The sequence below is a fragment of the Cebus imitator genome, unplaced genomic scaffold (genome assembly GCF_001604975.1).
Source record: "Cebus imitator isolate Cc_AM_T3 unplaced genomic scaffold, Cebus_imitator-1.0 Scaffold45, whole genome shotgun sequence".
Classification (NCBI taxonomy): Eukaryota; Metazoa; Chordata; class Mammalia; order Primates; family Cebidae; genus Cebus; species Cebus imitator.
In genome coordinates, this window is record NW_016107360.1 from 7390566 (window position 1) to 7417942 (window position 27377).

Below are 27377 nucleotides of genomic sequence, written 5' to 3' on the forward strand. Positions count from 1 at the left end.
AGATTAAAATATTTACACCAAGACAAAAGTATGCCAAATTGCAGGGCCGTTTATTATGCCGGCGACCACAGAGGACTCACGTCTCTCCAACCTGTGGCCCTGGGCTCAGGGGGACCAGGGGGTTTTAAGCTGAAAAACCACATCCTGGATTTAGGACCAAGAGGGTGAGGGGATGAAGGGCAAGCAACTTTTCAGCACTTTCTGATAAGAAAAGGCAAGCACTTCTGGCAGTTACTGATAAGTAAAGGCAAGCAACTTTACAGAAGCCAAGGTCAGCGGTTATTGCGAGGAGAATGGGGCAGTCGTTACAACTTATTTTTGGAAAATAGCTTTGTCTTGTACAAAATGGCATTGCTCAAGTTCTAACTCTAAGTCAGCCATATCACACCACCACTGTGCTTGGCTCAGTTCACAAATCTGTTGTAACCTGTAGCTTCCCTGTCACTTCTCTGGCGCTCCTCTCCTGCTAAGCTTTGTTTCCTAATTAAAATCTTCTGCCACTGCCATGGCTACTGCTGCTACTGGAACCGTCATTGCCACCTTGGTTTCGTGGTTTGGCAAAATATTGTCCGCCACCACCACAGGGGCCAGAGCTTCTGTCTCCAAAGTTTTCTCCCTTCATGGGTCCAAAATTTGAAGACTGAGTGTTGTAACTGCCAAAATCATTGTAGCTTCCACAACCTCCAAAATTGCCTCCATCATTACCAAATCCATTATAGCCATCCCCACTGCCACCATATCCACCACTACCACGGCTGCCACCAAAGCCACCACGACCACTGAAGTTTCCTCCACAACCAAAGTTGTCATTCCCACCGAAACCACCTCCACAACCACCACCAAAGTTTCCAGAACCACTTCGACCTCTGGCTGGATGAAGCACTAGCCATCTCTTGCTTTGACAGGGCTTTCCTAACTTCACAGTTGTGGCCATTCACAGTATGGTATTTCTGAATGACAATCTTATCCACAGACTCATGGTCGTCAAAGGTTACAAAGGCAAAGCCCCTTTCCTTGCCATTGACTCGGTCAGTCATGATTTCAATCACTTCAATTTTTCCATACTGTTCAAAATAATCTCTTAGGTGATGTTCTTCAGTGTCTTCTTTAATGCCACCAACGAATATTTTTTTCACAGTTAACTGAGCACCTGGTCTTTAAGAATCTTCTCTTGAGACAGCTCTCTTTGGTTCCACAACTCTTCCATCCACTTTGTGTGGCCTTGCATTCATGGCTGCATCCACCTCCTCCACAGTTGCATATGTGACGAACCCAAAGCCCCTGGAGGGCTTGGTGTTTGGATCTCTCATTACCACAGAGTCTGTGGGCATTCCCCATTGCTCAAAATGGCTCCTCAGGCACTCATTGGTTGTTTCAAAGCTCAGCCCTCCAATGAGGAGCTTCCTCAGCTGTTCCGGCTCTTTAGGAGAGTCAGACTTAGACATGATAGCAGGGAGAAGAGAGACTTTAACGATGTTTCTTCGGCGGCGTCCACGGGCAGAAAGGAGCAAACTGACGAACGTATCTCTCTATTTGTTACTTTTTTAAAAAATGCATGTCAGCCCATAAAGAATGAATTGACCATGAAAACTAATCTCCAATTTTTTATCTTGCCCAAATTCCTACCTAAGGGTTCAGGTGAGCCATGCCCTACAAACCATAAATTCTTATCAGATGGGTGTTATTTAACCCTACATATCGTGGGTTACTTTGCAATCTAACTCTGGCATAACACTGAGACAAGGAAGAAGATCAAAATATTTAACCCCAAAATATATTTCCTTGCTATATCTTGAAATTGCTCTGCAAAGCCTCTTGTGGGAAAAATCCACATTCTATAGAGAAGCCCCTTTCCCCTTTATTTTCCTTCTTCTCTTCCCAGATCCAGGAGTAATCGACTAAGAGCCAAGCAGTCTCTTAAGTTCAATAAGAAAGATTTTACAACCTGCTCTCTCTGAAGTCTGCTATCTGAGGGCTTCCTCTGCACAATAAAACTTGGTCTCCACAATCCTTTACCCTGAACATTTTCTTTCTATTGATCCCAAGTCTTCAGATAAACTCAACCAATTATCAACTAGAAAATATTTAAATTTCCTGATAGGCTGGAAGCTCCCTCTTTGAGTTGTCCCACCTTTCTGAATGAAACAAATGTATTTCTTAAATGTATTTGATTGCTATCTCATGCCTCCATAAAATATATAAAACCAAGATGTACCCTGACCACCTTGGACACATGTACTCATGACCTCCTTAGGGCTGTGTCACGGCCCATGGTCCCTCACATTGGCTCAGAATAAATCTTTTAAAATATTTTATAGTTTGACTCTTTTCATCAATAACCATGTTTACATTTAAATGCTTTTCTCTGTTACAATTTTAAATGACATGTAATCTATGACAGGAATTTATTTTATAAGTGCTCACATAATGAAGTCTCTCTAACCAAAGGTTATTTTTCTATTATGAGCCCAAAAGGAGAAAAAGACTTTTTACTTAATCCTCGGGTTGATGAAATTAAATACTTCACTTGACGTGCTTTTCATTTTGATATCCCTTAGGACTGAGAATTGCCTTTCCCAGAAAGTACTATAAATCGACTGTGAATTGCTAGAGTGATAGAAGGAAGAAGGACGATTCTATTATAGCTTCTGCCAAGAGCTGTCAGCCACATCCCATGAGCTGCTGCCAAGAAATGTTTAATAGTGTGGTAGGGAATTCTAGTCCCCAGATCCTGGTAAAAAACTGAAAATTGCTTTTGGTTTGTCAGTTAAGTTGTAAAAAGTCTTAGCCTCTAAAATTGAATACCATTTTATCCCAGAACAGAATGGCAGCCTAGCAAATCATGATCCCTAAAAGTACTCATCTGAACCCCTGATTCCTACCAATGCTAAAGTATTTTTAGGCCATCTCTATAAAGCTCAAAGGGAAGAGGACATTTGGACAATCGCTTGAGTGATTTCAGGAGAGCAGTTTATCTTTTGATCTGAGGTGTTTGGAGTTTAAGTCTGCGATAATAAAAATTTCACAAAACAACTTCCTGTTTTCACTACTGAGCACTACTGAGTAGGCCTAACATTAGCCATCAGAAGAAAAAATAATAATAATTGTAGGACAAGATTATAGCCATAACTGTCCCTATTATTCAGGTTAAAATATATTGTTTTTGTCTGATGCAATTCAATGTGCTTGGTTTGTGTCTAAGGAAAAGACTCTGCCCCAAGTGAAGAAAAAAAGAAAAAATAAAGGAAGTGAATCTTTGTATCCCCACCATTGGAGACCTACATTGCACTTGCCTTGCTCAGGTTGTAACTTGGTGCATATACTAAAACCTAATCCACCAGGGCTTCCAGGACCTTTCTGACCAAGACAGCAGACAATGTGAGCTATAAGGGGCCTTGTGTCTCCTAACCCTAAAATCTCTACCAGCCTAAACTCTTATTAGAAATGCATTTCTTGGCTGAGCGCGGTGGCTTAGGCCTGTAATCCTAGTACTTTGGGAGGTCACGGAAAGTGGATCACCTGAGGTCAGGAGTTCAAGACCAGCCTGGCAAATGTGGTGAAACCCCATCTCTACTAAAAATAGAAAAATTAGCCAGGTGTGGTGGTGGGAGCCTGTAACCCCAGCTACTTGGGAGGCTGAGGCAGGAGAATCGCTTTACCCCCAACAGGTGGAGGTTGCAGTGAGCTGAGATTGCACCATTGCACTCCAGCCTGGGTAACAGAGTGAGACTCTGTCTCAAAAAAAAAAGAAAAAAGAAACAAATTCATTTTTTAATCTTATTTGATATATTGTAGTTTTTTTCAGTCAGTCACTATAAATTGCAGTTAAGGAGGATACTAACACCTTTGGGTGAGTTCATTTGTCAGATTTCTCTCTTTTATGGCATTTGGCTAAGAACAAGACCCTAAAGAAATTAAATATAATCTGATATACCTATTGAGGATAGGGAGGAGAAGTAATTTTGGAAAAAGAAAAAGCAGGACACTCAGGAGACTGCCTGAATTCATTACAGCAACAGCGCCTTTGCTTCAAGTTATCATAAGCACCAATAGAAACAGGAAATAGTCACACATCTTTGCCTCCTATTCAGATAGCTAGATTCCTTTGCTGAGAAATTCAAAAGATAAAATACCTAGTAAATAATTGCCATCACCCTTTCCAGTGTTTCCCACTTCTTTTTAGAACTAAATGTTTTACTTTTGACAATTCTTTGACCACACATTATTTGAGCCTAACCTGAGGTCTAGTTGTCTTGGAAGAAGGGGAGTCTGAGTTGCTATACTCAACGCAGCATCAACTTGATTTTAATAAGTCACTTGGTACCAACGTGACATCTACCAAAATAGGAGGAAATGATAACAGGGGGAAGGGACATTGTTGCAGACATAATATTATTTATTTATCTATGTAACAAACTTTCACATGTACCCACAAACCTAAAAGTTAAAAAAATAAAAAGCCTTATGAGAACTGGAAAAAAAATATGTGTGTGTGTGTGTGTGTGTGTGTGTGTGTGTGTGTGTGTATAAATATTCTCAGCCCAGTGGCTGGCACCATTCATCACGTGGTAAATATCATCATCATCATCATCATCATCATCATTATATATAACTGTATTACTGTTACACCAAAAAGCAGAAAACACAATGATAAGAGTGCTTACCATTTTGTGTTATATAATTGTGTGCTATATTCAAAGGGAGTTAATCACATTTCTATTCCTATGAAAAATAATACATTATTCTTTCTTCAAAAATACTTGAAGTAAAGTAAAAATAATATGGAACAATGATATGCTTTATATTAAAACACCATGTACCAAAGAATGTTAGTTATTTCTCTCAATTGAAAAGTCATTTCTCTCAATTGAAAACTCTAATCCAACTTTTCACATTAGGCCTTGGGGGCAGAGATGACAGAGGCATTTGTTATTAAGGAGGATCTTCAAAACATAAGTGCAGTGAGTCAGCACTGTGACTCAGTCCACACAGTTCCACTGTTAGAAGCCTTTGGCATAGACTTCTGTAGCTGACATTGGGAGTGCAACTGCCATTCCTCCCTTTTCCATTGCTATTAGACTGTCAAATTTGTTCAAGTACCAGGCACTGATATGCTGAGAAAGGTAGATTCTGCCTCTGGGAATGAATCATAATTGGTCTAAGCCAATCACAGTATTCTCTTTTCCTTTTACTTTTAGTCATTGATTTAAGGATGAGAATGTGACTCAATGAAGGTGAATTAACTACAAGGCAAAATCTGCTGAAGACTGCAAAATAGTTTTTTGTTGTTGTTTGTTTATTTGTTTTTGAGATGGAGTGTCGCACTGTCACCTGGGCTGGAGTGAAATGGTATAATCTTGGCTCACTGCAACCTCTGACTCCTGGGTTCAAGCAATTCTCCTGCCTCGGCCTCCTGAGTAGCTGGGATTACAGGTGTACACCACCACACCTGGCTAATTTTTTATATTTTTAATAGAGATGGGGTTTCACTATGTTGGCCAGTCTGGTCTTGAACTCCTGACCTCAAGTGATCTGCCTGCATTGGCCTCCCAAAATGCTAGGATTACAGGCATGAGCCACCATGCCCAGCCAGATTTTTTTTTCCCCCTGATGAAATGGAGAGTCATATGAGAAGAAAATCTTTTCCTTTTGCTGGTGTTATCAGATTGAAGGTGTAATGTTTAGAATGGTGGCAGCTATCTTGTTGACACGTGAAGAAGCCAAGAGAATTTCAGCATAATTGGCTGGCAGCTCAAGCATCATTAACCCTTCTGGAACCTCCCACATCTATAGTTCTTTTCAATGTAAGACAATAGACCCCTACTATTTAAGTCATATTTAGGTATTCTGTTATTTGCAATCAAAATCTTTCTAATTAATTCACAGCACCATCCATTAGGTTTCATAATAAAAATCATTGATTATTGGAGTTAGGAGAGTTTTTAAGGCTCTCTATAAAAATGGTATTTATGAAGAAATGAAAAATACATAATTTAACTGGGCTCATATTAACATTATGCTGTCATATATCCAAAACTTACTCATGCATACGAAAAAAAGGAAAAGGAGATGCCATTCTCTGGAAATAAGGGAATGTTTTCTTTGGTCACTTCTCAAATAATTTAATTCAGTAAAATATCAAAATTCTAAACTCTGATCCAACTGAAAACATCTCCCTTCCTTTCTGCTTAGGTGGATGTAGCAGGGGTACTGCATCAGTTTCTTCTCCCTGTCTCCAGCAATCCCTTCCCACACCTGCTGGCTGCAGTCAGAACCCCTTACAGGTTTGGGACAAGAGAGAAGAAGCATAAGGACAAAGCAATCCCACTTGACCACTACAGTTGTGGCCTGGGTGTGCTAGTTTCCAAATATGTATTCCTTCTCTCTGGGACACCGCTTTTGGGATCTTGGGTGAAGCCCTACCCCTTACCTGTCCGTCTTTCTGCCTCTGCCCCCTCAGACTGCGCTGCCTCCACTCTGCGTCTGAAAGTGCACCTACAACTTCTACCTGTTGTGTTTGCCTCATCTTTATCAGGAGGCCCACTTGACCATGGTCCATTTCAAGACAATGATACAGCCCACACCCGTGTTTAATCAGATTTACCCTGGCCTAGGGAAAGTATGCCTGTGTTCTTGACCTGCTGAAGTACTTTCTACTCTGTCAGACTTGGATACAGCCTCTGAACTTCAGACTTCCTGGGTGTGTGTTAAATGTCAGTCTTTGTGTCCCTCCAACACAAGTTTTCCAAATGGCTCCATTGCAGCCTATTTCACGGGCTTTAGATAAATTTTAAGTAAGTGAAGTCTCTCCCCTTTGAATTCCACTTCCTTGGAGGGAAGAAGAAATACACAGCAACCTGCCTGATGTGGTTTGGGTTTGTGTCCTCTGCCAAATCTCACATCCATTTGTAATTTCCAGTGTTGGAGGAGGGGCCTGGTGAGAGGCAATTGGATCATGGGGGCAGACTTTCCCCCTTGCTGTTCTCATGATACTGAGTGAGTTCTCGCGAGACCTGTTTGTTTAAAAGTGTGTGGCACCTTCCTGCTTGGCTTCTTTTTCCTTTTCTGATCATGTAAGACATGGCTGCTTCCCCTTTGCCTTCTGCAACGATTATAAGTTTCCTGAGGCCTCCCCAGCTATGCTTCCTGTACAGTCTGTGGAACTTTGAGTCGACTAAACCTCTTTTATTTTTATAAATTACCCAGTCTAAGGTAGTTCTTTATAACAATGCAAGAATGGACTAATACACTGCCCCTCTTTCTAAATCTCTTGAAATGTGAGTGTTTTCCATCCTCTGAGATAACCTGGGAGTGGGTCATGGGCAGATGACAGCAGAATAAATGTGGCCAGTCCAAGGTGGCCAATCTTTTCTTTAGGATGTGAGAATAGCTAATACCTATTGTATTATTTTTGCCCTTTGAAACCTCTGCCCAAACTCTGAGACAACAGGGAAAAGATGATTTAATATCCTGTTCCCAAAGTACATTATAGTATTAGGCAATGTTGTAAAATTAATACCTCCTGTTGGAATGGCACAGTTATAGCTAACTGCAACCTCCAACTCCTGGGCCCATGCAATCCTCCTGCCTCAGCTTCCCAAAGTGCTGGGATTACAGGTGTGAGTCACTGTGCTTGGCTTTCTCTCACAGATTCTTAAATGGCTCTTTCAAGAACAGTGCCCACCCCCCCATCCAATTGAGGAAGATCACTCTTTTATATATTAAAAATATTAAATTTTCTTGAGGCTCTTCCTGGGGTCTGAGGAATCTCTGAATCCATCTAAATTTGGTGCCTGGAATCAAGATCCAGTAAGGATCTCTGTTCAGATATATCAGAATATTCAACCTTGGAGACCTGTAAGCAGTGACTCAATTTGACAAGTTTTGCAACAAAAATTGAAAATCTTGAGACCCTGAAGCCATGATACAATTAGGGTCTCCCAGGTTCAAAGGTTGAGTGAGGATCTAGGAGATCAGTAAGACATGAACATGAGACATCATTTCAGTCACTTGTTTGCTTTCCTTGTGACCAAAAGCAGCTTGTTAGGGTTGAGATACTCATATATATAAGTTCACAAAACAGCATCAAGATGACTGTAGTCTGGAGGTGCGAACATACAACCTTAGTCTCACTAGCCTCATGCTCATGCCAAGTAAGCTAATATTTCTGACAGCAGTGAGTAATACAGAAGCAGTCTCTAGAATGCTGATTCTGTCTCTGCCTATAATGGTTCTAAAATATCTGCAGCTCTCCTCTTGACTGGATAATCAATCTAAGAGTCTAGATTGTCCCATAAAGTTTATATCAATATGATTCTGAGTTTTAAAAAGACTTTAAAGGTCCAGGGAGAGAGATAAGAGAAATAATGTCTTCTACCAAAAAGGCTGTAACTCTCAACCTATCACTCCACAAGGCATGATGCTACCAGAGTGTTTTGTTATCAAGGTATATCTGCCAACCCCAGGTGCCAGGACAATAAGAGAATAGAAGCAGTAGATATGACCTTTCCCTCTCACTGGACAAATCAGCTGATCTTCCAAATCAGCTGATTTTAGCAAATCCTGATGGAGGTAGAGATTGGTTTGAAATCTCCCACCAAAAATTCTACAAAACTCTATTCTTGGTAGGATTTTATAAGCTGAATGATGTGTATGACATGGTTTCCATTTCAGGAAAGCCCTGAAAATCAAAAGTAGCATTAACATTGTGAATTAGGGCTCTGATTAGAAGAGTATTCTTAATCAAGATCCTAATTTTCCCAGAGGACTGGTAGAACAGATGTATTTCCTTCTGAGAGGCTGAATGCCAGAGTGGCAGCTTATTTTCCTAAAGCTGTATATCCTATGGTCTCACCACAGAGAGAGGGCACAGGAATCATGGCAATGCAAATCTTTTGATCAGCAATGAAGTGTAGATGATAAACAGGACAAGGATTCCTATTGCCTAGGTCCATAATGATAGGTAATGTGATGATAACAAATTTTTTTCTCTTTCCTATCCTTGAATAATTCTCATCACCCCTGGCTGCCCAACAACCCCCACAAATACATAAATACATAAACTCCATGTCTGCTAGGTATGTCTCAATTGCTCTCCACCATGTTGCCTTAAGAAGGTTATTGATGGGGCCGGGCGTGATGGCTCACACCTGTAATCCAAGCACTTTGGAGGCCAAGGTGGGCGGATCACCTGAGGTTGGGAGTTCAAGACCAGACTGACCAACATGGTGAAACCCTGTTTTAAAAAAAAAAAAAAAAAAAGAAGATTATTGATCTAAAGATGGAAACAAATCTGATTTTCTGAAATGCTATTCAACTTGCACCCTGACAAATGTAAAGTGTCAGCAGCAGTGTTTTAAAAAATTCACAGGCCTTTCTCTTTTGTTTTTCCTAGTCACGATCTTCTCTTTAAAGAGTTCAAAGCATCTGTCTGTGTGTTTCTGTGGGAGGGTAGTAATTAGGAATAAAAGAGGCAACAGTCAGCTTCTGGCATGTAAAGTAGGATTTTGTAATGAGACAACTGTTATGGTGAAAGAGATTTTCCACATCTCTTTGACTCCTACTTAAGATGTTAGGAGCCAGACTTGGCAATCCAAGTCACAGAGATTTCCTCTTTTGCCTATGACATTTGCCAAGAAGCTTCCCACTCTGTGGTTGAAACAGGAATGTGATAAAAGAAAAGCAAAAGAAAACCTTTCTCTTGTTGTCCAGGGGATGGCGAGCAGGAAAAGAGGAAACAGGAAGGGAAAGGTGGACAGTGAGAAACTTGTGCTCCCAGGTGGTCATTTTGTCTGTTTGAGATTCCAGGTCAGTTCTGCCAGGTGTCTTCACCTCAACATGAGATTTCCTGGCATGATTAGGAGACCACAGTGCTAAGGTCCTTGAGAGAGAGAAAAAGAGAGAGAGATCCGAAAGTGTACTCCAAAGCCTACATTAGTGCCTATGTAAAATGGACACAGAGTGGAGAGCCACAAGCTTGCCACGGGGCCTCCTGAGGCACTGGGATAAATGATTCCACAGCAAAAGTCTTCAGGATGAATAGCCTGACTGGAAGCTGGATAAGGAAGAGATTCAGAAAGGTCTATAGCCGGAGACAGCTGAAGGTAGGCCAAGCCAACAAGGAAGGGGGTGACTACGTCTTGACTAAACCAGGAAAAAATAGACAACTTTAGGAGCCATTGCAGTCTAATGCCAAAACTTGGGTGAACTTCAATAAGCACTAATCAGTGCACACTCAAGAACCAAGATTAAGGCCATAGAGACTCCTCTTCCCACACTATATCAAAAGAATACAATAAACTATACTCCCCCCCGCCCCGCCATGTACTTCCAGGTAAGAAGGTGATGACGGAGTGAAAATGTGAGAAGTCTGAGAACCTGAGAATTATACCTAAGAGGTGGTTTAAATGACTGGATCACAATACATTTTAAACCAGATTAATTTGTGATTTTTTGGTTTTGTTTTTCTTTCTCACCACCTACCACGTCAGAAGACCAGATAAACTACAAACAACATAAAGAAATTAAGTCTCTTCCAAAATTCTGTGTCATGAGTAATTTTGCAACCCTGCTACAAAAACATTCAAATAAATAATAATTTTACATTATATTACATTTGACCACACACACAAAAAAGAGATTCTTTCATGACTCAGAACTTTGCTATAAAGTCATTTATGAGAGGCTTTTGTACATGAAGGATGATCACTATTTGTACTTATATATCCAATATTTTAATCTTGTAGATTTATTAAGAGTCGGAGATTACATTATTTACTCACAATTCTTTCTCTCCCGACCTTTGCATGGTTCACTGTAGGTAGACCATTCTAACTCTTTGGAATATTTTGGTTTTGGTTTTGTTCTTGGTTTTGTTTTCAAGACAAGGTCTTGTTCTATCACCTAAGCTGGAGTACGTGGCTCAATTATACTCACTGCAGCCTCAGCCTCCCAGGCTAAGTGATCCTCCCACCTCAGCCTCCCAAGTAGGTGGGACTACACACATGTGCCATTGTACCTGGCAATTTTTTATTTATTTTAGTTATGGGGTCTTCATGTGTTGCCCAAGCTGATCTAGAACTCCTGGGCACAAGCAATCCTCCCACCTTCGCCTTTCAAAGTGCTGGGATAACAGGCAGGAGCCACCATGCCCAGTCATTCTACTTCTCTGATGTTGAGCTTGGCGACATCTCCTGCTTTAGACGATGGAATGTGGGCGGAAAAGAGAACATGTCAGTTTTTACCCATCATGTTTCCATTCTCCTCCCTTACACTTCTGCCATCTGCCATGAGAATAACCCTAGGTAACCACTGGTCCCAGAATAGAAACACGTAAAACATACTAAACTCAACTCACAGAGTGACGGAGAACCTCCCCAGTCCAACTGCAGGTCAGGAATATAAAATAAGTAATCTTGGAATTTTTCATATGTCAATATTGCAGCAAAAACCTGACTGATACATTGATCAATTAATATTAAAGTTATTGTAAATATTCATATACTATTCATACCACTGATAAACGAAATCACAGATCTAACAACTTAAATTCAAACATTGATTATAAACTTCTTTAATTATACACTAAATAATGACATCAAAAATCACACCTTTAATATATCAGTCTTTTGTAAATGTTTTAAACAATTTATACTAGAGGCAAAGCACACATGCAACACTATACTGATTATCAGCACTGCATGATTTGGGTGGTTAAATGATTGTTTCTCCATTGGATTTGGAATCTGATCACATAGCCCAAAATAATTCAACCTCAAATTACTAGCACTTAAATTAAATCTCTACTAAAACTAAACTCATTTTTGCTGCTAATTGCCTTTCCTACATATTTGAATTTTCCAATGCATGGTTTCTGTCTACAAAATGATAATTTATCTCATGTTTTCTATGTCTGCCAGTAACTGACCAATAGTCCTGCCACTCTAACATGATGCTCTGGCCTGAAGGTATAAAGGGAGACTTCTGTCTTATGAATATGTCATAGTAATAAGTAGTATATCTAGTTCAGGGTAATACAAACTTCAAGGTGCATGCAAATCACCTGAGAATCTTGTTAATGTATATATTCTGGTTTAGTAGAGCTGGAGTAGGGCCTGAGATTAAGAGATGCCAATGCTACTGGTTGTTGAACCATGCAAGTACTTTGCATAGCAAAGATGTAGGAATATCTTCTCCTGGGTGGTAAGGGATTGACTCTATGTAGCTAATTCCTCTGGGGTATCTGGCTCATTTAGATTCTTGGAACCTATTGATACTGTCTGCTAATTAACCGTCAAACCTTCATTTTCCTGGCTTTCATTTAACTACTAGTGTTGATCAATTGTTCTCTTTCTTGAAGCAAAGCCTACTTCTTTGATGCTCCCTATGTTTATTCTTTCCTGTACACAGACATAGAAATAAAGACCTTTCTATACTTCATAAACAGGCTGTCAGGAAAAATTGTAAAAGATTTTGAAAGACAACAACAAATCATTGGCTGCCTGTCTAGCATACTTTTCTAGGTTTCACTGTCTTTGAACTATTTTATAACTCTCTAAGTCGTAGTAAACTGATAGTAGTAGTACAATGGATTCTAGTCCACACAAAAGCAAACTAAAGTGGAATGCACTTGATTATTGCCTTGTGGATAGAGTCATTTGCATTTATTTGTAAATTTACCTTGGCATTCCTTATTGCTTATATATAAGGGATTCTTTAAATTCTCCTTTGACCAAGTAGTAATTTAGCACTGTTCCCTGATTTATTAATAAATTAATTAAAATCTGGCCAGGTATAGTAGCTCACTCTTGTAATCCCAGCACTTTGGGAGGCCAAGGCAAGCAGATCTCTTGAAGCCAGGAGTTCAAGAACAGCCTGGCCAACATGGTGAAACCCCATCACTACCAAAAATACAAAAAATTAATCTGGCATGGTGGCACATGACTGTAGTCCCAGTTACTTGGGAGGCAAGAATCTTGAGCCTAGGAAGCGGAGTTTGCAGTGAGTCAAGATTGCGCCACTGCACTCCAGCCTGGGTGACAGAGCAAGACTCTGTCTCAATAATGATAATAATGAGTTAAGTAAAATCTTTCACGTGGATTTATTTTATATCTACCCAAGACAGTCATACAGATATAATACTCACTTTTTAAAATAGTCCTTTAGCGAGACGGATAATTAATTGAAAAAAGCTATCCACTTATTTATTAATTACTTATTTACTAATTACTTTCCTTAGTAAGACTTGAACAAATCTATTTGTCTTCATCATTCTCTTGTTTTATATCCACCTTTTTTCTTACACTTTATTTTAATTTTTTTTCTTTTGAGTATGATTTTGAACCTAAAATAATACAAATAATCATTTTTGATTCTTGATTTTTCTTTTTTTTTTTTTTTTTTTTTTTTTTTTTTTTTTTTTTGAGACGGAGTTTCGCTCTTGTTGCCCAGGCTGGAGTGCAATGGCGCGATCTCGGCTCACCACAACCTCAGCCTCCTGGGTTCAGGCAATTCTCCTGCCTCAGCCTCCTGAGTAGCTGGGATTACAGGCACGCACCACCATGCCCAGCTGATTTTTTGTATTTTTAGTAGAGACGGGGTTTCACCATGTTGACCAGGATGGTGTCGATCTCTTGACCTCGTGATCCACCCGCCTCGGCCTCCCAAAGTTCTGGGATTACAGGCGTGAGCCACCGTGCCCGGCGATTCTTGATTTTTCAAAACTTAGCCAATGAAAACACTTTTAATTTATCTACTTTGCCCTTTCAGCACTCACTCTTTTATATATATATATGTAAATTAGTAAGTAATTAATAAATAAGTGGGTAGCTTTTTTTCAGTTAATTATCTGTGCTGCTAAAGGACTATTTTTAAAAGACAGCATTATATCTTATGTTTCTCTTGGTTAGAGAGATATACACACACACACACACACACACACACACACACACATATATATACATGAATAAAAACCACTCACTCATATATATACATATATATAAAGAGCTCTCTCTTCCTCTCTTTATATATATTATACATTTATTTATGTATATATGTGTGTATATGTACATGTGTGTATGTAGACACGTGTGTATGTACATATATATGTACATATACACACATATATATGTACATATACACACATATATGTGTGTACATATATATACATACATATATGTACACTCATATATATGCATACATACATATGTATGTATGTATATGTACATATATATGTACACTCATATATATATACATACATATATGTATATATAAAGAGCTCTCTCTTCCTCTCTTTTTATATATATATATATATACACACACACACACACACACACACACACACATAAAGTAGAATATATATATATATAAAGAGAGGAAGAGAGAGCTGAAAAGGCAAAGGAGACAAACTGTACATATTTTTTTTATAAACTGTACAAACTATACATACTGAGACAGGGTGTTGCTCTGTAACCCAGGCTGGAATGCAGTGGCCCAATAACAGCTTGACCTCCCAGGCTCAATGATCCTCCCACCTCAGCCTCCCAAGTTGCTGAGACTACAGGCATGCAGTACAGTACCCAGCTGATTTTTTTTTTTGGTATTTTTTGTGGAGACAAGGTTTCACCATGTTTTCCAGGCTGGTCTTGAACTCCTGGGCTCAAGCAATCCTCCCATCTCAGGCCCCCCAAAGTGCTGGAATTACAAGCATGAGCCATCATGCCCAGCCTCTAATTTTTCTTTTTTTTTTTTTTTGAGACAGAGTTTCGCTCTGTTGCCCAGACTGGAGTGCAGTGGCACAATCTTGGCTCACTGCAACCTCTGCCTCCCAGTTTAAGCAATTCCCTGCCTCAGCCTCCTGAGTAGCTAAGATTACAGGTGCGCACCACCATGCCCAGCTAATTTCTGTATTTTTGTTAGCGATCGGGTTTCACCATCTTGGCCAAGCTGGTCTTGAACTCCTGACCTCGTGATCCACCTGCCTCAGCCTCCCAAAGTCCTGGGATTACAGGCGTGAGACACCACGCCCAGCCTAATTTTTTTTTTTTTTTTTTTTTTTTTTTTAAGAATCCTTGTTTTCTGCCAATAGAAGAATATTCCCTGACCCATTTAGGGTTTTTTTGTGTGTGTGTTTGTTTGTTTTTTCCTGTCTCACGTCTTGGAAACCGCCACAATCCAAGGAGTTCAAGCTTCTAGTGGAGAAAAGTATCAAAGACCCAAATTTGGGTCTTGTAAGTCTATCTGAGAGTTGGTGGTGTGTGAGTGCCCCTGCTGTGGCTGCTGGTTCATTTGAGAAGTCACAGAGCTGGAAAATATTTATTTTTAAAGTCCTGAGTTCATACTGATTTTCCCAAGCATATTAAGTTGTTATGCCCTACTTTTCTTATAGTCTAGGGTTTCACTGACCTCTAAGACTTTTTACTACGTTTCTGCTGAAGAAAAGATGCTAGACTTATTTTTAAAAAACACAGATGAAGGTTTCCAGATGCAATTAGGAAGGGTTTGGGGAAGGGCTATAAAAGAAATGTGGTATTTAACCTGTAACCTGTTTCCTTGCTCTCATCTCGTGTGTATAGTTATTTACATATAACCAGAAAAGAGAAGAGGGTAGGAAACCACACGGATTCGGGGATAGCTCTTTAGAGACAGAAGCTATGAACCATGAACAAGAAAAACCAACCATTCCGTCTCAATCGATCTCCATTCCTCTGGGTTCAAATGGACCCCAGGCCACAGGGAGAAGTAAAATATTCATTTTACTCTCTCTTGGCAGGGACAGAGAGATTTCAGTGGTCTCAAAGGTCATTGGAATTGTGGCTCACAATTTCCTGGAGCTTTCTCTAATGCAGGAAACACAACTACTTCCTCCACTGTGGATTTTTTCTCTTTGCCTGTGAGGATCAGATATCACTTGATTCTTTTTTTTTTCCCCCAAGTCCTGATGGAATTGCATCCTGCCCCACCTAGAGGCCTGGAATGATGTTGGATCTAAAACCTGCCTGTCAGTGTGAAATACAGCTGAATCTGAGAAGGGTCAGGAGCCCTCCTAGACTTCTTGTAAGGCAGCTAGGGGACAAAAAGGGGATTATTCGTTGTGCCTTAGCACAGAGCTCATGTGACCTGGGATCCATCTCTCTCTACAAATCTAGATTGTTTCTCAAAGGCAATCAAACATTTAAGATCTCATTCCCTCTTTCTCCTTCTCTCTCTCCCTAACACATACACACACACACAAACGCACACGAATGCGCACACAAAACAGTTCAATGCTGTTGTGTGATGATAAGAGTTTTCCCAAGACTGTGTCACTAAGAAAAGAATATGCTTGAATGCTTTTATACATTTTGTGGGAATAGTAAAGTGTTATTAACTGAGATTGTTATATGCCAGTCTTGAAAACAGCTTCTTCCTTACTAGTCTGAAGCAAGTAGCAGTTAATGCAAACTGATTATGAAGCAATAAAGTGCTACATTTGTTTTTGTTAATTGAGAAGTTAATATTGCCCCCAAAGGAGATTATTTTTTTAAAAATCACAAATCAGCCAAATTTGGGAACACATCTAAATTACTGCCTCTCTTGAAGCATTTATGAGACAAATTTTGGGAACTTATCATCACAAATATAGAGGAATAGGCCAGACATGATGATGGCTCATGTCTGTAATTCCAGCACTTTGGGAGGCCAAGGTGGGTGGATCATTTGAAACCAAGAGTTTTAGACCAGCTTGGTCAATGTGCAAAAATGCTGGCCTCCTGTCTCTACTAAAAATACAAAAAAATTGGCTGGGCTTGGTGGTGTGTGCCTATAGTCCCAGCAACTTGGGAGGCTGAGGCACAAGAATCGCTCAAACCCAGAGGCAGAGGTTGCAGTGAACTGAGATTGCACCCCTGCACTCCAGCCTGGGTGACAGAGTGAGACTCTGCCTAAAATTTTCTTATCTGTCTATCTATCTATCTATCGAGAGAGAAATGAAGACATTTAGAAAATATTTGGCCGGGCGCGGTGGCTCACGCCTGTAATCCCAGCACTTTGGGAGGCCAAGGCAGGTGGATCACGAGGTCAAGAGATCGAGACCATACTGGTCAACATGGTGAAACCCCGTCTCTACCAAAAATACAAAAAATTAGCTGGGTATGGTGGCACGTACCTGTAGTCCCAGCTACTCGGGAGGCTGAGGCAGGAGAATTGCCTGAACCCAGGAGGCGGAGGTTGCGGTGAGCCCAGATCGCGCCATTGCGCTCCAGCCTGGGTAACAAGCGCGAAAAAAAAAAAAAAAAAAAAAAAAAAGAAAATATTTTACATAATCAAAGACAAAGTTGAAGTTAACACAATATCCAGTTGTCCTACTTTCTGAAAAGATACTGAAATTCAAACAGGCAATTAACAAACTCCATTTATACAATCTCATCACATTCCAGCTAACATATAGGACAATAAAACTATAACACCTTTGGGTTTAATTTATCTAAAGCCTGTAAAACACACCACCTGATCAAATCCTTCAAGGTAACCTCTAACTTTACAGCACTGTAACACTATTAGCCCTTTCATCAGTTGTGGCTTGTTAGTCAAATACACTTTGTAAACAAAGTTACCATGCACACTAGAATCAGAAAGAATGAACCAGAACTACATGGCAGGAAGTATTTATAGTCCAGCTAAGTTTGTACATTCTTACTTCATTTACTGAATGCCTGCTATGCCACGTTCTATGTTAGGAATGTGGATACAAAGGTAAAGAGGTAAAAAAATAATCTCTGCCACCAAGAATTCTCTTGGTGCTGTTTTACAAACAGTTCTCTGGCTCTTCCATTTAAGAAAAGCAGCTTTAGTTGTGAAGGCAGCTATTACAGAAAGGGAAAGACCATTTTTCCTAAATAGAATTCAGTGAGAAATTAGCTGGTGAGTAAAAAAGGTTTCTAAGCAGCAAAAAAACAGATTCCACACATTCCAAATACTAAAGTTATGAGTTGAATCCCTAGCTGTGACTCCTGGAGGCTTTTTCCTACTTTATACACAATTCTAGCAGTTGTGGTATAAAAGAATATTGGCTCCCTTCTGAAGATAAACTTGGAAAACTTCCAAAGTTAATACTGAAAGGAGACCTCTAACCCAGAAGTGGAGTCAAACCATGTAGTTCTGGTTCATTCTTTCTGATTCTAGTGTGCATGGTAACTTTGTTTACAAAGTATATTTGACTAACAACCACAACTGATACAAGGGCCAATAGTGTTACAGTGCTGTAAAGTTAGAGGTTACCTTGAAGGATTTGATCAGGTGGTGTGCTTTACAGGCTTTAGATAAATTAACCCCAAAGATGTTAGAGTTTTATTGCCCTGTAGAATGTTGTCCAATTTTATATCTAAAATAGTAAATATTTTCTTTTGCTTACTGTATACTGGTGTGTTTGTGTGTGTGTGTAAGCATTTGGAAAAACCAATTCTTTTGTCTGTCTAATTTCCAGTTCCCTCACTAATGGTTTAAATAAAACTTTGACACATTATAATGAATAATTTTGTTCAGAGATTTTACTTTTAAAGTTCTGTATTGTTTTCTCCACACATTATCTGAGATAACTACCTGTACTTCAGTCCATAAAGACTAACAAGTTCACAGGCACTTGACCTCGGTCACTTGCTTTCTTTTTTTTTCTTTTTTCTTTTCTTTTTTTTTTTTTTACAGAGTCTTGCTCTGTCACCCAGGCTGGAGTGCAGTGGAACAATCTTGGCTTACTACAACCGCTACCTCCCAGGTCCAGCCTCCAAAGTAGCTGGGATTACAGGCACCTGCCACCACGCCCAGCTAATTTTTGTATTTTTGGTAGAGATAGGGTTTCACCATCTTAGCCAGGCTGGTCTTGAACTCATGATCCATCCGCCTCGGCCTCCCAAAGTGCTGGGATTACAGGCGTGAGCCACTGCACCTGGCCCTGGGTCACTTTCTTTTTAGCTCCTAGGCTATCTGCAGAAGGAGGGAGCCATCTGAACATTTATCCACGGAGTACCACTTTCTTGATCATTTTGATGCCTTCATGGTTGGGACTGAGAGAGATTTCTGTTGATGGCAGTGCCCCAGGCCTCTCCCCTCCAGACTCTCATCAGCTAATTGTCATCAGGAAGGAGAGCCACAGCAAACAACCTGCCCAGGCCCATTTGGATAATAAAATACCAAAGTCTTAACATAGTAAAATACCAAAGCTCTGTGCCAAGAGAAATGGATCCGGGAGCCTTTTCTGAAAAAACTTTGCAATATTTATAACTTCCTTATTTTTACTATATCTGTTACCACTTATTTGTTTCCCTAAAACAAGCAGTAAAACTTAAAATAAAAAATGTTTATGTTGAAGGATTATGAGAATATTTTTGACATTTTTATTTCTGTTTAAGTATTTCCCATCCCCTATATAACCAATGTTAGCGATGTGGTTTATAATTTGGTTTCCAGGCAATTTTTCTATGTGTTTTCAATATGTTCTGTATGTATTTTCAATATGTTCTGCTATCTTTGCAGGTCAAAAGGATGTCTTTTTGAACCATTTTCTCACAATTATGAAACAATTTCCAACAGATTTTAAATGCTGAGGAATGGCATGGAATGAATTTCCAGCAATGTAGAATATTTGGGAATTGTGCCTAACCTATTTGAGGATTCAGAAATATATTGTTTTGTAATTTGTCTGTTTGTTTTGTCTATTGTTGAAAATGCTCATGGAATACAGAAAGTGGAGAAAGGTAGGTGGAAATATGAAGGGGAAGAGGTAGAAAATAAGTCTAGACAAGCTGTAAGGAATTACCTAGAATCCCTAGTCCACAAGTCCCCAGCGAGAAGGGAGTGGGGGAGAAGAGTTTCCACTGACTTTATAAACACACTCTCATGTGTGTGTTTGCAGGTAGGGGAAGGACAATGAGGGAGGATGAAAAGAAATACTCTATAAGTTCAGGAAAACACAATTATCCTTCAGAAAGTAGAGTGGGGTAGAGGGGCAACATGTGGATACTTAAGATCAATTGGACAAGAATGTTGATGCTCAATGGTAACAAATTTAGAAAAAGTGCATACTTCCTCCAGCCAACTTGACCTATGAAGTGAAATAAGATTACAAACTAATTCACTCCTTCAGCAGGCATTTATCAGGCATCTGGTTTATGCCAGGCACTGCACTAGTTGTTAGAATTACAGATATCACAGCTAATAAGATCATCCCAATGGAAAAGACTGATGTGCGAACAAGAAGTAAAACACTATTTAACACTATTTAAGTGTTCAGATAGGGAAGCACAAAGGAGGGGAAAGTAACTCAGAGTTTGTTTTTGTTTATTTGTTTGTTTTAGCATGTGGGTAGAATCTGGGAAGATTTCCTGATAGAGGAAACATCTTGAGATTAGACCTGATAAACAAGTAGAGCTAGCACCAACCAAGCAAGCAGCAGACACTAAGACCCAGAAGCCAAAAATAGTATCGTGGGTTAGGGGGCTGATGATGATAATCCAGTTGGCTGGAGCATCAAGGGCAAGAGCCAGGGACATAGGAAGTTGGTGAGAGGTAAGGCAGGAAAAGAAAGCAGATTCTCCATATTTATATTTCAAGTAGATTTGCCTTTGGATAATAGAAAGGCTAAGGTTATGGCTAACTGTTAACTGTATTTACAGCCCACTCATTCTTGACTTAAGCCAGTCGAAAGGCTCACAGTCTTGCTCTACAAGCACGTGGGAGAAAGAGCTGGCAGAAAGGAGCCTCACTGTCTGTTCCTCAAGATCCCAGGGCACAGAATGGCAGAAGTTGTTACAGAGGGGTATCAGGCCATTCCTGCATTATTACAAAAAATATACCTGAGGCTGGGTGATTTATAAAGAAAAAAGGTTTAATTGGCCCACGATTCTGCAGACTGTACAGGAACCATGTTGTTGGCCTTTGCTCGGCTTCTGAGGAGGCCTCGGGAAATGTACAATCACAGTGGAAGGGGAAGCAGGAGCAGGCACATCACATGGTTAGAGCAGGAGCAAGAGGGGTGGGGTAACACACCCTTTTAAACAGCTAGATCTTGCGAGAACTCACTCACTATCATGAGAACAGTACCAAGGGAATGACACTAAACCATTTATGAGAAACCCACCCCTTGATCCAATCATCTCCCTCTAAGCCCCAAATCCAACCAAGGGGATAACAATTCAACAAGAGATTTGGTGGGGTCACAGGTCCAAACCATATCAAGAGGCTAGAGACAGATTTCTATTGGTCCTGGCTATGGTTTATCAAAGGATTGTGTTGGTCTTACATCCTAAAAGTCAGCATCTCCTCAAAACAGCGAAGTGAAAGTGGGAAGAGAGGGAAATGGAGGTAGGAAAGGAGGTGTGGGACATACAAATTAGGTTAATGGGACCTATTAGTAGGACTCCTCTAGAACATGCTGGTGACCTAAGTCCCCTCACTTCAACTTATGAATTAATACTCGGAGAGCTCTCTTTTGTGTGGGCAGAATCTGAGGATCTGTCACTCTTATAAGACCTTCAACGACCTGAGTCTCCAAGTGAGAGATCATAGGCAGGGGGGATTGTAAAAGGGATTGCAGGAGCCAGGATCTTCATGTTTCACATCTCTAACTGCTTGGATTGGCCCGGAGAATACGAGGTATTGACCCAGGGATATGGCTAAAGATATATATTGCTATTTTTGCTGTTACTTTATAGTCTCTGCTAGAAACACTGCTCTTCATCCTTGAAAACCCAGATCTTTTAGCATAGACTTGTTCTTTGGCCCAGGCAAAGTGAATGGCTTCCTCCTCTGAGTCCCTGCATCACTTCAGACATACCCATCCCAAAGCCCTTATCACATTTTTATTTATACTACTTCCCCACTGATTTCAAATATCTTGCTTATTATCCAGTACATAGCCGATATGTATAATATTTGTTGACCAGATGGCCTGAATCAACATTGGCTTAGGCAGGCAAGGAGAGCAACCAAGTAGACAAGAACTGAGAGCTAAGCTGGGGCCCTGACTTCTCACCAAGGGTTAGGCGAGACAGGAAGTCACAACTATGGAGCCAAGTCAGTGCTGGAAGGGCAGGCAGGCAGGAATGGCTTTAACAGGGGACCATAGCACAGGGTGTTCACGTAAGGTCCAATTACCCTGACGGACCCAGGCCCACTCAGTGGATGGGTGTCTGATACTTTTGGAGAAATACTTACCTCTCTATTCAGGATCAGTATAATGGGAAACAGTGTGGGCTTCAGGAGTCAGACTACCTGTCACTTTCCATCCCTGTGTCCTAAGGCAAATTGCTGAACCTCTTGAAGCCTCAGTTTCCTCATCTGTAAAACAGGGATGGTAGTATTTATTCTCTATATCATATTTTATTGTTCCCATTAAATGAAATAATGAATGTGAATTGTTTAGTACAGTGTCCAGCACATAATGCACACTCAATATCTGGCACCTGTATCATTACTCCAGCCAAAATTTTTAGTCTGCTTTAGGTGCTATGCCCTTCTGGGACAATCACTGCCCAATTCCCTCAACTGGGATTTTGGCATCAACTCTGGAAAGTACTCGGGGACAGAGACCATATCTTTTACACCCAAAATTCCCCTTAGCACTTAAGGATTTGATATAATCAGCGGTTATATGTCTACTGTGTTCGGTAGTTTATGGCAATAGACACTAATTCTTTTTATTAAATAAATTACTAAAAAATGACTTCAAACTGCAAAGTTAATAGAAGGAAGCCAAATAATTTGCTAATTTACATAATGAGAAAAGTTTCCATTTGCAATCAATTACAGTGCTCGGCCTAGCTTAGTGCTTTGCATAAATATTTACACACTTGAATCAAGATGGCTGTGAGATACTCTGTACCTATTTTGAGTACTCAGGAGATACAACATTTACATTCATCTAGCAAATCTGAAACAGAACTAAATACCTTGGACTGAAATCCTTTCATAGAAGGATTCACAGTCATGTTATCTTCTTTAGCTAAAACAGCAATTCGCTTCCAAGCTGTGGTTACAGTGAATTAGTGTATGACCCACAGGCAAACAGCCAACTAAGTAATTTTAAGAAATGTACCAACCTAAATAATTCCTTGAGGGTCCGTGAGACACGGTATTGCCTTTCATTCCTGAGCCTTTTTCATTAGAGCATCTATGTATTAATATATAATTTACATCTTTTAAATTGAGGATATGACTAAATCATACTTTTTTTTCAGCTTAAGAATTGGATGAAGTTGGAAGACTTAAAATGTTTGGCACTTGAGTTCGAAAAAAAAAAGAACTGTTCCATTTCTGGGCATGGGCACTTGCAATGCATATGGACACATAAGCTGAAGATCACCAACTTGCCCTTTACAATCACCTTTGAAAGAATGTTGACCCTTATACCTTCAATGTCAGATTTTCCCTTTAAGATTTAACTCAAAAGTACATGGTTATAAAGGACATTTTCTAGCCTTCTTGCCTACATATGAACTTTTAAAAATATAATATTGGGCTGGGCAGGATGACTCATACCTGTAATCCCAGCACGTTGAGAGGCCGAGGTGGGTGGATCATCTGAGCCCAGGAGTTTGAGATCAGCCTGCAAAACCCCATATCAACAAAAAACACAAAAAATTAGCCAGGTGTGGTAGCACATGCCTATAGTCCCAGCTACTCAGGGGGCTGAGATTGGGGGACCCCTTAAACCTGGAAGGTTAAGGCTGCAGTAAACTGTGGTCACGCCACTGTACTCCAGCCTGGGTGACAGAGCAAAACCATGTCTAAAAAAAAAAATCTATCTATCTAGAGATTATATGTATATGTGTGTGTGTGTATATATATATGTATATGTATATGTGTATATACATATATATATACACACAATATGTATATATACAATATGTATATATACACACACACATACCTATATATACACACATATACATATACACATATATGTATATACACATATATACACACATACATATACATATATATACACATATACATATATATACGTGTGTGTGTGTGTGTGTATATATATATATATACACACACATATATATACACACACATATATACATATATAAAGGCAAGGCAACCTGATTATCCAGAACGCCTCAAATTTGAGACCTGGAAGGAGATAATAGTGCTTGGCAATTTACTCAGTTAAGAGTTCAGAGCTGAGCCCAGTTCTTCTGGCTTCTTCCTTCATAGTCAAGGCCCTGTTTAATCAGGTCTAGGCACAGAATAAATAGAAATGTGGGAAACATGGGAAATAAGTTTCCAGCCCTCCAAGGTAGATGTTTATACAGTTAACAAAGTAATAATTAACACAATGACACACAATATTTTTGATTATCTATCATGTGGCAAACACCACATTAGGTACTATGTAATCCCTGTGCTGGGATCTGCAATATCCTTGGTGGTAATAATAGATTCCTATAGCAATACTCCACAAAATACACTATTATTTCAATTTTTTAGCTGGGGAACCTCAGGTTCAGAAAGGTTAAGTAACACTCCTTGCATCACACAGCTAGTAAGAAGTACAGGCAGAAATGTTATTAGATCAGCTGAATTCTTTATGCCATTTTTCCTCTTAGCTAAAACAAAAAAAAACTTTTCACAAAGTTTTGCCAGAAATCAGGGATGGATCCAGATTATGAGGTGCATAAAGTTAATATAATTTGTGGGGGAATGGAGAGAACTACTTTAAGGAAAAGAATACAAGACATCTTACTTTCTCAAATTTTACAAAAATATATAAAGTTGCCAACACATTGTAGAATCCTTCCCCAGTCACTTGGAGGCAGCCAGGGCAAGTGACACCTAAGCTTCATTAACATCATAGAAAATCCATCTCTGCTGGGGACTCAACCGTTCAAGTTAACCTTTGCCTGGTTAAGAGAGTGAGAGAAGGTGCTTTTGTGATGCAACAGGACATTTTCATAGCTTTAGACATCTCCTCCCACCCCCAAACATATCCATTGCTGAGGAAACAGATACTGCTGAGAATTGGGATGTGTGTCAATCAGTGCCTTCAACACATGGGGGTACTCTTGAGAGGAATGGAAGTGAGAACCTGTCTCTTTGTATCCCAAGTCCAAATAAGTCAAATCTGTTTGATGCATTTTGATGGCCTAACCCAAATTAGACAACAGGAAACAGCAGCAAGATCCTGGGAAATCTTTACCATTAAAACAGGAAAAAGGCAGGCTAGGAGGTCAGCTAGGAAGTCAGCTGGGAAAAGTGAACCTCGCATCTGGATCAATCTGCTCTCAATGCAGCCATCCCAAAGGCAGGTTTGGTGCCCAAGGAATCATAAGCATTTCCTCGCTGTCCTTGCCCTTCCTCCCGGCCCCAGCCCCGCACCCGCCATGGAGAAGACGGAGCTGATCCAGAAGGCCAAGCTGGCTGAGCAGGCCGAGCGCTACGATGACATGGCTACCTGCATGAAGGCAGTGACCGAGCAGGGCACCGAGTCAACGAGGAGTGCAACCTGCTCTCCGTGACCTACAAGAATGTGGTCAGGGGCCGCAGGTCCGCCTGGAGGGTCATCTGGAACGTCCAGCAGAAGACTGACACCTCCGACAAAAAGTTGCAGCTGATTAAAGACTATTGGGAGAAAGTGAAGTCTGAGCTGAGATCCATCTGCACCACAGTCCTGGAGTTGTTGGATAAATACTTAATAGCCAATGCAACTAATCCAGAGAGTAAGGTCTTCTATCTGAAAATGAAGGGTGATTACTTCCGGTACCTTGCTGAAGTTGCATGTGGTGATGATTGAAAACAAACGATAGATAATTCCCAAGGAGCTTACCAAGAGGCGTTTCATATAAGCAAGAAGGAGATGCAACCCACACACCCAATCCGCCCGGGGCTTGCTCTTAACTTTTCAGTATTTTACTATGAGATTCTTAATAACCCAGAGCTTGCCTTCACACTGGCTAAAACGGCTTTTGATGAGGCCATTGCTGAACTTGATACACTGAATTAAGACTCCTACAAAGACAACACCCTCATCATGCAGTTGCTTAGAGACAACCTAACACTTTGGACATCAGACAGTACAGGAGAAGAATGTGATGCAGCAGAAGAAGCTGAAAACTAAATCCATATAGGGTGTCATCTTTCTTTCCTTCAAGAAACCTTTTTACACATCTCCATTCCTTATTCCACTTGGATTTCCTATAGCAAAGAAACCATTCATGTGTATGGAATCAACTGTTTATAGTCTTTTCACACTGCAGCTTTGGGAAAACTTCATTCCTTGATTTGTGTTTGTCTTGGCCTTCCTGGTGTGCAGTTACTGCTGTAGAAAAGTGTTAATAGCTTCATTTCATATAAACATAAGTAACTTCCAAGCACTTATGAGGAGGACTAAAAATGTATTTGGTATTTAAGTAATCTGCAAGTAAACACAGTTCTGTAAGTGACTGTGTTTTATATTACTGTGAAGATATGAAAAGGTAGTTAATTAAAATTTGAAGAGTGTTCCACATAACTTCTTAATTTCTACATTCCCTCCCTTACTTTTCGGGGTTTCTTTCAATAAGCAACTTTTCCACGCTCTTAATGTATTCCTTTTTAGTAGGAATCCAGAGTATTAGACTGAATGGAAAAGCACTTGCCATCTCTGCCTAGGGGTAACCAATTGAAATGCCTCCTATGTCAAATAAGGAGGTCATGTATATCTGTGGCAACAGGGAGTTTTCTTATTCACTCTTTATTTGCTGCTGCTTAAGTTGACAACCTCCCTTCCCAATAAAAATTCGCTTACACCTCCTACCTTTGTAGTTCTGGTATTCACTTTACTATGCAATAGAAGTTGCTGCCAGAATACAAGCATTGCTTTTGGCAAATTAAAGTGCATGTCATTTCTTAATACACTAGAAAGGGGAAATAAAGTACACAAGTCTAAGTCTAAAACTTTAGTACTTCATGCAGATTTATGCACATGTGAGAGGGTGTCCAGTTCGTCTAGTGATTGTTATTTAGAGAGTTGGACCTCTATTGTGTGTTGCTAATCATTGACTGTAGTCCCAAAAAAGCCTTGTGAAAATGTTATGCCCTATGTAACAGCAGAGTAACATAAAATAAAATTCCATTTTATAAACCATTTATTACGGCTTTGTAACAATTGCATACCCATATTTTAAGGGACAGGTGAATTTACTACTTTCTAAAGTTTATTGATACTTCCCTTTTATGTAAAATGTAGTAGTGATACCTATATTTCTGCATTGTGCATTGTGACACACTTGTCTAGGAATGCCTGGAAATGTATAAAATTGGACTGCATTTCTTAGGGTGTTTTACTATAGATCAGTCTCATGGGCCATCTCTTCTTCAGATGTAAATGATATCTGGTTAAGTGTTATATGGAATAAAGTGGA

General features: G+C 39.9%; 1 protein-coding gene and 2 pseudogenes across 1 annotated transcript in view; 1 reads left to right on the forward strand and 2 right to left on the reverse strand.

The window, feature by feature from the left end:
- Window positions 1-23572, reverse strand: part of FAM126A (family with sequence similarity 126 member A) — a 132912-nt gene extending 109340 nt beyond the window's left edge. Inside the window, exons 1-2 of the mRNA XM_037737900.1 lie at window positions 23509-23572; window positions 22186-22308 (exon numbers count right to left, since the gene is read on the reverse strand). The gene's annotated coding sequence lies outside the window, so the exon portion shown is untranslated. The remainder of the gene's footprint in view (window positions 1-22185; window positions 22309-23508) is intronic.
- Window positions 470-1502, reverse strand: LOC108303205 (annotated as a pseudogene).
- Window positions 23573-25335: 1763 nt separating the features above from the next.
- LOC108303207 lies at window positions 25336-26107 on the forward strand (annotated as a pseudogene).
- The last annotated feature ends 1270 nt before the right edge of the window (window positions 26108-27377 follow it).